The sequence below is a fragment of the Sus scrofa genome, chromosome X (assembly GCF_054392235.1).
Source record: "Sus scrofa isolate SSC_HxYL_T2T_F1_AM1 chromosome X, Sscrofa_HxYL_maternal_Yorkshire_Landrace_v2.0, whole genome shotgun sequence".
NCBI lineage: Eukaryota > Metazoa > Chordata > Mammalia > Artiodactyla > Suidae > Sus > Sus scrofa.
The window spans coordinates 28,243,380-28,255,601 of NC_139401.1; the positions used below are offsets into that span (position 1 = coordinate 28,243,380).

The 12,222-nt window shown below is 34.0% G+C and overlaps 1 protein-coding gene across 2 annotated transcripts in view; it reads left to right on the forward strand.

The window, feature by feature from the left end:
* Positions 1–12,222, forward strand: part of IL1RAPL1 (interleukin 1 receptor accessory protein like 1) — a 1,404,779-nt gene that overhangs the window by 179,231 nt on the left and 1,213,326 nt on the right. The gene's annotated exons all lie outside the window — the stretch shown is intronic.

Below are 12,222 nucleotides of genomic sequence, written 5' to 3' on the forward strand. Positions count from 1 at the left end.
TTTCGCTCTTCCTTTCTTCCTCCCTCCCTCCATTCCTTTCTTCCTCAGTCTTTTCATCTTTATTTCTTTTCCAAATTGTATATCTTATCTCTGTTGTAAGTTCCTAAAGGGTGAAATGAGTTTACATCTTACTTTATATGTATGGCAGATGAGTGAATTGATAGTAGTTAATTTTCTCTCTGCTTTTGGGTTAAAACAAACAAACAAACAAAAAACTAGGCATATGTTCAATGTTTCAGACCCTAATTGAGAACTTTACTTATATTAACTCTTAATCTGTATGGCAGTACTGTAAGATGTAGAAATTGAGGCTCAGAGACACTAGGTAACTTACCCAAGGTCACACACAGTAAATTGTATAAGTTGAATATGAACCCAAGCACATTCACATTAGAGCCTATGCTCTTAACCACTAGGCTACCCTGATACTTATGCAGCTTGGAAAAAGGATGTTTATGATACTGGGCACTGTTTTTAAAAGGTGATTCCATATGTTGCTATGCTCACACTAGTGATAATGCTTACTATAAATTCATTTAACAAGGACTCATAGGTACTCTTCTAGGCACCGGAGAGGAACTTAACGGACACAAAAGAAAAGATCTTTAATTTTTTGAAACTAGTTGGGGAGAGACAGACTAGTTGTATTGAGTTGAGTTTATACTTTGGTTTGAGTGGTCAGGAAAGACCTCTTTGGTTAAGTGACTGCTCAGCTGAAACCACTGTGTTGGTTAGTTGGTTTAAGGAAAAGGAGACTCATTAATGTCAATCATATGGCTCATGGCATTGCTAGGAGTGCCAGAAAATTAAGCCTGGGAGCTTCACAGTAAGGATCAAAGCTCTAAGAATCATATTCCCAGGAAAAATACCTAAACACATCATTTAGCACTGATACTTCAGGTTCCCAACTAACCTCAGCTTGATCTGAAGGGATTATTAGGATGGTTGTGATGAAGATAGGAAAAGGGGATTAAGTTCAGGATGTGTTTTGTATGTCAAGTCTAAGAGGTTCCCAACTGATGGCAACAAACAGGTTAATGGAGCACCATGATACTGACAATATCAGTCTTAAGGGTGGCTAGCTGGCACCTGGGGCAGCCCAAACTCTCAGGCTGCTTACCTTCTTAGTAACCTGAAGCAGTCTTCTTAGTTTACTTCAGTGTGTCTTGGCATGAAAAAGGTCGAGGATTACCCTTCAGCATTGCCCAAAATTTATTGGACACAAAAGATTCAAGGGGGTTCTAGGTTTTTACCTGAGTTACTTATTGGCTTATGGTACCACTTACTGATAGGGAAAAACAGGTTGCAGAAGGAGGGGAATTGAGAGATTTTTTTTTTAGACATAAGTTTAAGAAACTTAATAGTCTTTTATATATAGTTGGCTATATGAGATTGGATTTAACGAGGGCTTTTTATTTTGGAAATGTAAATTTGGGAGTAATCAGCATAAAGATGCTGTTTTAGAGCCATGGGACTAATGAAATTACCATAGGAGAAAAGGTAGAAAACAAAAATTTTAAGCATGAGCCTTTAGACACTCAAACATTTTGAAAAAGAGCAGACTAATTATGAGGCACAAAATTCTTGACATTAATATTTTAGAAATAAACTGGAAAACATACTGCTCGTACAAAAACCATTGTATTTGTACATTTGTAACTAAAGGAGAAACTAGAGTTGAGAATACTAGTAAATTATAAAATGGACCAAACATGTTGAGGGTGAAAACTTCAATACTAGGGCAAATTAAGAAAAATTCTTTTTAAAAATGAAGATACCATCAAATATTATAAAATAAAAAATTGTCTGAATTGGGTCAACACATTCTTAATGTACCCAAGCCATAATGCTAGAACTAAAAGGCACTCCCTGTGTCTTCAAAGAATTACATTGAGGACAAAATGTAAGGAAGTTCTATTTTACCCAGTGGGTAATAAATTTATGAAACTCTTTAAAAGTGATAAATTTCTACAGGCGGCAGAATAGCTTGAAAAGGTTCAGTTCTTGGGCAACAGATAAATAGGTTGTTTAAGGAAATGGGATATTTTGATGAGGGGTACATCTCTAATCATTTAATTTTGGTACCCTATTTTATATCCAGCTTTTATAAGAAATAATTTCAAGCCAGGATTAGAGTAGAAAGGATATAGTCTAACAGCATGAATTTTTTTCTGTTTTGCAAAAATTTTAAGTGAATGTTCTCAATAAATTAGTTTCCTTAAAACAATTTAATTATATGTGATGAAGAACTACAGTACCCATGTATGAAGAGCAATGCTTTATACATTTAGCAAGTGATTTAATGGAGCATATTTATTCACAGTGAAGGATGATCTCAATATGATGAGGTCAAAGTACTTTGTAGTATCAAATCTCAGTACTTTCTTGCTAAGTTCTTATAGTTGAAATTTGTTTGGTTCACATGTCTAATTTTGTTCTTCCAATTTCCCATAGTTACTGACTTAATTTTCACTTTGCTATTTATTTATATATTGCCATTCTTTCATTTTAATGCCTTCTTCTGTATGAAAAATAATGTTTCTTTAATTTTCTTTCTCATGTCTTTACTGGCTGGATAGTTAGATATTCATTTTTCAAATGAACTCTTACCCTTAAATTTATACTATTCATAGTTAATGAATTCATTTTTTCTCCTCTAAGCAGTGCAAGAATACTAAATAGTTTAAATTGTGGTTTCTCTCCTCTTGTATTCCATAGTATTGTTGCCTCATATTTTGGTCCTACACATTGTACCACTCCTGTTAGTCATCATTACTTTCCTTATGAAATGAAATATTTTACCATTTCCATTATGGTTTCTGATCTTTCCTTCTGGGTTGAATTTCCTCCTTCCTGAAGTACACATATTAGTAATTACCTTTGTATTTTGTCTGTTTCTTTCTTATCCTTGAGTAATAGTTTTGTTGGGCATTGTATTCTGTGTACAGTATTCTTTGTGTTGTTTGTCTTTTGCAGATAATCCATCTTTTCTTTTTGCTGCCTTTATGATTTTGTCTTTTATGTTCTGTATTTCTATAATGATTTGGTCTGAAGATTTAAAATACTGGAACTTGGTATAGAACTTCAACTGAGGACTCCTGTCTTTTTATAACTCTATAATGATAGCATTATCATTCAAATATTCTTTCCCATGTTCTCTCTAGACACTTTTCAGAAATCCTCCTTTTATATTGCCATATCTTTTAACTTCCCTTTTTATTTTCCTTCTCTTTAGTTTTTTTTGTAATCTTCTAAATTCATTATTCATATCTTCCAATTAACTAATTTTCTTTAGCTGTATCAAATCTATGATTTATCATAACTTTTGAAGACTTTTTAAAGGTCTTTTAAATTATTTTTAGAGTATCTCTTAGGTCCTTTGCCAATCTGTATGTTTTTATATTGTCCAATTTATTTTTTTTACTTTAGACATTTTAATCATATACATATTATGAGTAATATGAAAAACATATTTTTTTAGTTCTGATTCTACTTCAGTATCCATACAATTAACATATGATTAAATGTCATACAATATATGTTAAGATGAGGAAAAAAGAATGAGATTAGGTGTTTAATTTTTTGGGGTGAAATTTTAAAAGATACTGTATTTTTATATTCCTTTTCTAATATTTCATTGTTAATATACAGAAATGCAAATGATTTTGGAATGTTAATCTTGTATCCTGCTGCTTTGCAAAATTCATTGATCAGTTCGAGTAGTTTTTGTGTGGAGCCCTTAGGATTTGCTATATATAGTATCATGTCATCTGTGTACAGTGATAATTTCACCTCTTTAGTTCCAATTTGGATGCATTTTATTTCTTTTGTTTGTCTTATTACTGTGTCTGGGACTTCCAATACTGTGTTGAATAAAAGTGGGCATCTTTGTGTTCCATATTTTAGTGGGAAGGCTTTCAGACTTTCTCCATTGAGTATTATATTTGCTATGGGTTTGTCATAAATGACTTTATTATGTTAAGGTATGTTCCCTCTATACCCACTTTGGTAAGACTTTTATCATGAATGGATGTTAGACTTTGTCGAATGTTTTTTGTACATCTATTGAGAACTATGAAACATTAATCAAGGAAATTAAAGAGGATTCAAAAAATGGAAAGATAGTCCATGCTCCTGGGTTGGAAGAATTAATATCATAAAAATGGCCATACTACCCAAAGAAATCTACAGATTCAATGCAATCCCTATCACATTACGCATGACATTTTTTAGCAGAACTACCACAAACAATCCAAAAATTTATATGGAACCATAAAAGACCCAGAATTGTTAAAGCAATCCTGAGGAACAAAAACCAAGCAGGAGGCTTAACTCTCCCAAACATCAGGCAATATTACAAAGTCACAGTCATCAAGACAGTGTGGTACTGGTACCAAAACAGACAGACAGACCAATGGAACAGAAAAAAAAACCTATAAATAATCCCAGATACCTACAATCAAAGAAGGCAAGAATATAAATAAAATGGGAAAAAGACAGCCTTTTCACAAGTCTTGCTGGGAAACCTGGACAGCTGCATGCAAATCAGTGCAACTGGAACACACCCTCACATCATGCACAAAAGTAAACTCAAAGTGGCTTAAAGACTTAAATATAAGACAAGACACCACCAAACTCCTGGAAGAGAACATAGGCAAAACATTCTCTGACATCAACATCATGAATATTTTCTCAGGTTAGTCTCCCAAGGCAACAGAAATAAAAGCAAAAATAAACCAATCAAACTGACAAGCTTTTGCACAGCAAAGGAAACCCAAAAGAAAACAAAAGACAATTTACAGAATGGGAGAAAATAGTTTCAAATGATGCAGCTGACTAGGGCTTAATCTCTAAAATATATAAGCAACTTATACAACTCAACAGCAAAAAAACCAACAACCCAAATGAAAAATGGGAAAAAGACCTGAAGAAACATTTCTCTAAGGAAGACATACAGATGGCCAACAAGCACATGAAAAAATGTTCAGCATCCCTGATTATTAGAGAAATGCAAATCGAAACTACCATAAGATACCACCTCACCCCAGGCAGAATGGCCATCATTAAGTCCACAAATAACAAATGCTGGAGGGGGTGTGGAGAAAAGGGAACCCTCCTGCACTGTTGGTGGGAATGTAAGTTGGTGCAACCCCTATGGAGAACAGTACGGAGGTACCTTAGATAACTATACATAGAACTACCATATGACCCAGCAGTCCCACTCTTAGGCATATATCCAAACAAAACTTTCCTTGAAAAAGACACATGCACCTGCTTGTTCACTGCAGCTCTACTCACAATATCCAAGACATGGAAACAGATCAAATGTCGATCGACAGATGATTGGATTAGGAAGAAGTGGTATATATACACAATGGAATACTACTCAGCCATCAAAAAGAACAAAATAATGCCATTTGCAGTAACATGGATGGAACTAGAGCCTCTCATCCTGAGTAAAGTAAGTAAGAAAGAGAAAGACAAATATCATGTGATATCACTTATATCTGGAATATATGGCACAAATGAACCTTTCCACATAAAAGTAAATCATGGACTTTGAAAATAGACAAAATAGACTTGTGACTGACAAAGGGGAGGGGGAGGGAGTGGGATAGATTGGGAGCTTGGGGTTAATAGATGCAAAGTATTGCTTTTGCAATGGATTAGCAAGGAGATCCTGCTGTGTAGCCCTGGAAATCTTATCTATTCAGTTATGATGGAGCATGAAAATGTGACAAAAAAGAATGTATACATGTATGTGTAACTGGGTCACCACGCTATACAGTAGGAAAAAAAATGTACTGGGGAAATAATAATAAAAAACTTTTTTTAAAAAATTCCTTCATAAAGGTGAAGTGTATTTTTCATTTTGAAATAGAACTACATTACGAATAGCTTTTAAAATTACATTTAATGGTTTACTTTATAAATTAAATCTTTTCCTTGGTAATTCATAAATAATTTTCTATTTGTGTAATTATGTTTTGTGAAAAGTTTGTTCCATCAAATTTCAAACCACACTTTTGTTGAATATGGAGTCCTGAACAATTCAAGAAGGACTTCTCCTCTGCCATACCCACTACCCTCCTTTTCCTCTTTTCATAAAAGACAATGCAACACATAAAATCAGTAAAATGGTAGCTACCAGGGGCTGAGGATTGGAGAAAAATGTGAAATGTTGGTCAAAGGGTACAAACTTTCAGTTGTAAGATTAATAAGTTCTCAGGAACTACTGTAGAGCACATTGACTACAGTTAATACACTTGGAATTCTTGAAATTTGTTTCGGAAGTAGATCTTAAGTGTTCTTATCACAAAAATAACTGTGATGAATGTTTTAACTTGATTATGATAATCATTTAACAATGTATACATATAGCAAACCATCACACTGTGTGTACACTTTTAAAAAACAAAAATAATGTACAATTTAAATATATAAATTTTTAATTTTTCAAATGTGTCCCAAAAAAAGCTAGAAAAAGGAAATATTACATATATATTATATATAATACATATATATTTTTATACATAATATTATATATAAACATATATATATATATATATATGTTTAGTGGTTAGAAGTGAATTTGTTTAAATCACTATCTTGTGCAAAAGGAGACAAAAGAACAAACGTCCAAATATAGGATATTCATGCTTTCTACTAACAAATCAATTCTTGCTATTTATACACTGAGGTGACAGAATGAAGTTAAAATGTCATTAACAATGAGTTAATGAAGTATAGCTGATATACAATGTTGTGTTGGGATATTTTAAATGAGCAAACTCAAAAGAAAGGGAAATACCAAGGTATCACTGCAAAACCATTCACTTATTCATTAGCCTCATCCTTTTTAATTTCATGATTTTTATTTTTCCATTATAGTTGACTTACAATGTTCTGTCAATTTCTACTATACAGCAAAGTGACCCAGTCATGGACATATATACATAATTTTTCTCACATTATCCTCCATCATGTTCCACCACAAGTGACTAGATACAGTTGCCAGTGCTATACAGCAGGATCTCATTGCTTATCCACTCCAAATGCAATAATTTTAATTAACCTGACTCCCAGTCCACTCCACTCCCTCCCCTCCCCTTTGCAACCACAAGTCTGTTCTAAAAATCCAGGTGTTTCTTTTCTGTGGAAAGGACCATTTGTGCCATATATTAGATTCCAGATATAAGTGATGTCATATGGTATTTGTCTTTCTCTTTCTAACTCACTTCACTAAGTATGAGAGGCTCTAGTTCCCTCCATGTTGCTGGAAATGGCATTATTTTGTTATATTTTAAGACTGGGCAGTAGTTCATTCTGTATATATACCACATCTTAACCCATTCATCTATTGATGAACATATAGGTTGTTTCTATATCTTGGCTTTTGTGAATAGTAATGCAATGAACATACCAATGCATGCATCTTTTTCAAGGAAAATTCTGTCTGGATATATGCCCAAGAATGGGATTGCTGGGTCATATGGTAGTTCTATATTTAGTTTCCTGAGGTACCTCCATACTGTTTTCCATAGTGGTTGTACCAATTTAGATTCCCACTACAGTGTAGGAGGGTTCCGTTTTCTCCACACCCTCTCCAGCATGTGTTCTTTGAGGACTTACTAATGATGGCCATTCTGACAGGTGTGAGGTGGTACCTCATAGTTTTAATTTGCATTCCTCTAATAATCAGGGATGTTGAGCATTTTTTTCATGTGCTTGTTGGCCATCTGTATATCTTCTTTGGAGAAATGTCTATTCAGGTCTTTTTCCCATTTTTCATTTGGGTTGTTGGTTTTTTTGCTGCTGAATTGTGTAAGCTGTTTGCATATTTTAGAGATTAAACCCTTGTAAGTTGCATCATTTGAAACTATTTTCCCCCATTCCATAGGGTTTTTTTTTTTTTTCATGGTTTCCTTTGCTGTGCAAAAGCTTGTCAGTTTGATTAGGTCCCATTGGTTTATTTTTGCTTTTATTTCTGTTGCCTTGGGAGACTAACCTGAGAAAATATTCATGATGTTGATGTCAGAGAGTGTTTTGCCGATGTTCTCTTCCAGGAGTTTGGTGGTGTCTTGTCTTATATTTAAGTCTTTAAGCCACTTTGAGTTTACTTTTGTGCATGATGTGAGGGTGTGTTCCAGTTGCACTGATTTGCATGCAGCTGTCCAGGTTTCCCAGCAAGACTTGTGAAAAGGCTGTCTTTTTCCCATTTTATGTTCTTGCCTCCTTTGTCAAAGATTAATTGACCATAGGTGTCTGGGTTGCTTTCTGGGTTCTCTATTATGTTCCATTTGTTGGTTGGTCAGTTTTGGTACCAGTACAACATTGTCTTGATGACTGTGGCTTTGTAATATTGCCTGAAGTCTGGGAGGGTTATGCCTCCTGCTTGGTTTTTGTTCTCAGGATTGCTTTGGCAATTCTGGGTCTTTTGTGGATCCATATAAATTTTTGCATTGTTTGTTGTCATTCTGTGAAAAATGTCATGGGTAGTGTGATAGGGATTGCATTGAATGTATAGATTGCTTTGGGCAGGATGGCCATTTTTACAATACTTATTTTTCCAATTCAGGAGCATGGAATATCTTTCCATTTCTTTATATCTTCTTTAATTTTGAAGGATTTTTATAAATTTTATTTTTACTGAGATATAATTGACCTATAACATTGTGTAAGTTTAAGACATCCAATGTAATGATGAAGGACTTAATGGTGAATTTTTATCCAAACATTTTGAGATTATTGACATATGATATCCAGCCAACACAATTCACTTGTCCATACAACCTAAACAGTTTTAATATATTCACGGAATCATTTTTTCTGAAGAAAGGAAATATTGAGTTATTTTGGAATGGAGATTGTTTTTAAATTTAGCTGTATCAGTAGGTTATCCATTAAAAAAGGGAAAGTTTTATTATTATTATTTTTGCCACACCCATGGCATGTAGAAGTTCCCAGGCCACGGACTGATCCCATGCCACAGTAGTGACACAAGCTGCTGCAGTGGCATTGCCAGATGCCTATCCCACTGCGCCACATGAGAACTCCAAAAAAGGCAAAGTTTTAAAGTGAAATTATTTATGTCACATTCAAACCATGTGTAACCATACATCTTATATTACGTATATATCTATATCTATCTATATATATATATAGATATAGATATATTTTATCTTTCTAGAAGTTGGATTTTGCATCAGAATAGCTGGAAAAAGATGAAATCATCTACCTAAATTGAAGTTAAAAACTACTTCTGTTTTCCTTTGATAAATAGATTATTTTGACTTCTGTAGGAAAAGCCTATGTAGTTTGATCCCTGCACATATGATAAGTAGAAGTTCATTTCGCTATGATTTCTACACCATAGTGCTTAATAAAAGTTTGCATAAATGAATGTTTAACCTCTGAAAACTAATCACTGTCTAAATTATATCTTAATGATGGCGGTATAATTATTTTTTTAATTTAGGATTTTTAGAGATCTTAGGCTACAGTGACCTCAGTTAAGAGGGAAAAATTAACATAAAAAGATTTTGTAACTTGCTCAAGGGCCTACAGTTTTATATTGCAGAGCTAGTGCTGAAATGAAAATCCCTTAATTCAGCCACAGGAACAAAATTAAATGAGTGGAACTATATCTAAAAAGCTTCTGCATTTCAAAGGTAACAATCAACAGAGTGAAAAGGCAGTGTGTGGAATGGGAGAAAATATTTGTAAACCGTCCATCTAATAAGAAATTAATATCTAAAATATACAAGGAACTCCTCTCACCCATTAGCCAAAATAAAAACAATCTAATTAATAAATGAACAAAGGACTTGAATATTTTTCTGAAGAATACATAGAAATGGCCAACATGTATGAGAAAAGATACTCAACATCCCTAATCATAAAGGTCATGCAAATCAAAGTCACAATGAGATGTCACGTCACAGCTGTGAGGTGGCTATTATTAAGAAAAAAAAAACATCCACAAATAACAACTGCTGGAGGGGCTGTGGAGAAAAGGGAACCCTCTTGCACTCTTGGTGGGAATGTCAACTGGTACAGCCACTATGGAGAACAGTTTGGAGATACCTTAGAAATCTGTACATAGAACTTCCATATGACCCCGTAATCCCACTCTTGGGCATCTATCCAGACAAAACTCTACTTAAAAGAGACACGTGCACCCGCATGTTCATTGCAGCACTATTCACAATAGCCAGGACATGGAAACAACCCAAATGTCCATCGACAGATGATTGGATTCGGAAGAGATGGTATATATACACAATGGAATACTACTCAGCCATAAAAAAGGACGACATAATGCCATTTGCTGCAACATGGATGGAACTAGAGACTCTCATACTGAGTGAAATGAGCCAGAAAGACAAAGACAAATAGCATATGATATCACTTATAACTGGAATCTAATATCCAGCACAAATGAACATCTCCTCAGAAAAGAAAATCATGGACTTGGAGAAGAGACTTGTGGCTGCCTGATGGGAGGGGGTGGGAGTGGGAGGGATCGGGAGCTTGGGCTTATCAGACACAACTTAGAATAGATTTACAAGGAGATCCTGCTGAATAGCATTGAGAACTTTGTCTAGATACTCATGTTGCAACAGAAGAAAGGGTGGGAGAAAAAATGTAATTGTAATGTATACATGTAAGGATAACCTGACCCCCTTGCTGTACAGTGGGAAAATAAAATAAAAAAATTATAAAAAAAAAAAACAAAGAAAAAAAACAACCGTATTATGTGCTGGTGAAGATGTAAGAGAAATTTCACTTCTAGGTCTTTATCTGAAAGAATTGAAATCAAGATCTTGAAGAGATGTGCACTCCTGTGTTCACTGATGCATTAATTTATAATAGCCAAGCTATGAAAAAACCTAAATTCCTTTATTCAGCCATAAAAAGGAAGTTTTTTCATGGATGAATCTGGAGGGCATTATGGTAAGTGAAATAATAAGCCCATCAAAGGACAAATATTGCATGGACATAATATTGCACTTACATGAGGTCTCTAAAATTGTCAAATTTGTAGAAAGAGAGTAGAATGGTGGTTGTCACCGGCTGGTAGAAAGGTAAATGGCGAGTTGCTGTTCAAGAGGTGTAAGGTTGCATTTGTTTAAGATGAGTAAGTTCTGTAGATTGCTGTGCAACATTGCGCCTGTTGTTAACGATATTATATTGTGCATTTAAAATTTTTTAGGAGGGTAAATGTCATTAAGTGCTCTTACCACAATAATAATTTTTTAAAGGAAGCACACATACAAACGCACACATACAGGCCATAGATAACTTTAGAGCTTTTATTAACCTTTTAGCAGATAAAAACTGACTTTTTAGAACCCACTCCATTGTTTCTTATAAAGGTAAGGCAAAGTATTTTCCTATTAGTTCAAATAACTAAATGGCAGAAACTTTACATCATGGTATGTATATTTAGACTTACAAGTGTGTTGACTTAGGAAAGAGAAGTTGAGAAGTAGCTGTGTATGTAGCAGAATGCTTATTTGAAAATAAGCTGAAAAAATTTAGCAGCAGTACATTTAAAATATTGAGATGATATTTTTGATTTTGCTAGTCTCTAAGCTAGAGGATGGCTTCTTAAACAGTGGGGATGATTCAGAGATAACTCTACCTCTAGATATACTATGGGATTTCTCAACTCTGGGTATAGATTTCAGTACAGTGGTGATTCTGTGTTACATTGTATAGTAAGACACTATTTCCACAGGCCTGTCAATTACTTATAAATTTGACATCGTCAGTATTTCATTGTTTTCATTTTATGTGTTTCAGTTAGTCTTTTCAATAGTATGCTTTATTCTCCCAGAGGTCCTACTGATATTTAAATATTTATAAACCTATTACATTACCTTAGAATATCATTACCAATCAGATACCTGTTACTCCTTCTTACTTTTTTTTTACCTTTCTTTTAATAAGCTTCTATAAATGTTTTCTTTCCAAGTTTTTTTTACCTGTTAATTAGCTTTTAGAGTCTCCTGCCTAAATATTGGTTTTCTGCCCCAAATCTTACGATAATTAAAACCCTCAGCTTGTTAGTAGAAGGACTTGTGCATACCATCAATTACCTGAGTTTTCAAATATTGTGGGTTTTGTTCATGTTTATAAATTTATGCCTTACAATTAAACGTTTCCTTTCAAATTTCTTTGTAAATTTTCTTTAGGTCTTTTTTAGTTCCTGATACT